This window comes from Otolemur garnettii, unplaced genomic scaffold, assembly GCF_000181295.1.
Source record: "Otolemur garnettii isolate 467f Iridium unplaced genomic scaffold, OtoGar3 scaffold00091, whole genome shotgun sequence".
Classification (NCBI taxonomy): Eukaryota; Metazoa; Chordata; class Mammalia; order Primates; family Galagidae; genus Otolemur; species Otolemur garnettii.
In genome coordinates this window covers 5,961,447-5,962,705 of record NW_003852486.1, presented here as the reverse complement: position 1 = coordinate 5,962,705, position 1,259 = coordinate 5,961,447, and positions in this window count along the sequence as shown.

Genomic DNA, 1,259 nt, shown 5'->3' with positions numbered 1-1,259 from the left:
TTTTTTTTTTTTTTTGAGACAGAGCCTCAAGCTGTTGCCCTGGGTAGAGTGCTGTGGCATCACAGCTCACAGCAACCTCCAAGTCCTGGTGTCAAGTGATTCTCCTGCCTCTGCCTCCCAAGTAGCTGGGACTACAGGCACCTGCCACAACACCCAGATATTTTTTCATTGCAGCTGTCATTGTTGTTTGGCGGCCCCAGGCCGGATTCGAACCCACCAGCTCAAGTGTATGTGGCTGGTGCCTTAGCTGCTTGAGCCACAGGCACCGAGCCTAGACTTGTACTTGTGCATCTCAATTTTTGATGGTACTGATAACTTGCCTTTCTTTTTCTTTTTTTTTTTCTTTTTTTGCAGTTTTTGGCCAGGGCTGGGTTTGTACCTGCCACCTCTGGCATATGGGGTCTGTGTGCCAGTCCTTTGAGCCACAGGCACCGCCCCTCTTTCTTTCTTTTTTTTGAGGCAGAGTCTCACTTGTCACCCTCAGTAGAGAGAGTGCTCTGGTGTCACAGCTTACAGCAACCTCAAACTCTTGGGCTTACACAATTCTCTTGCCTCAGCCTCCCAAGTACCTGGGACTATAGGTGCCTGCCACAATGCCTGGCTATTTTTTAGAGTATAGTGTTGTAGCATCACAACTCGCAGCAACCTCAAACTCTTGGGCTTAAGGAATTCTCTTTCCTCAGCCTCCCAAGTAGATGGGATGACAGGCACCCATCACAATGCCCGGCTATTTTTTTGTTGCAGTTGTCATTGTTGTTTAACTGGCCCGGCTGGGTTTGAACCCACCAACTCTGGTGTATGTGGCCGGTGCCCTAGCCACTGAGCTACAGGTGCCAAGCCACCTATAGAGTTTTAATACACCAAATAAGTGTAATATGTCTTTCTCAGACTTTTAGTGGTCTTAATATTTCAAAACACTGAATTTAGAGTTTTTATTTTGTCAAATACCAAAGGCTTAATAGGAACACAAGTCCTATTAATCCTTAATCCAAAATCCTTTATAGGATCACAAGTCAAGAGTTTTGATTTTGTCAAATATCAAAGGCTTAATAGAATCACAAGTCAAAAGATTCAAAACGCAATATAGACAGTTATATGGGTGTAAACCTTATTCCTTTTAAGTCTTCTCTAGCTAGCCAAAAACCCTAATACAGACAACACAGGGATTGTTTCTTTTAGGCCACTTATTGAAAAGGTAAAATAATTCCTATAGTGTGATTTTTAAATTACAGGGAAATAGGTAACTAAATTTTTTTTTT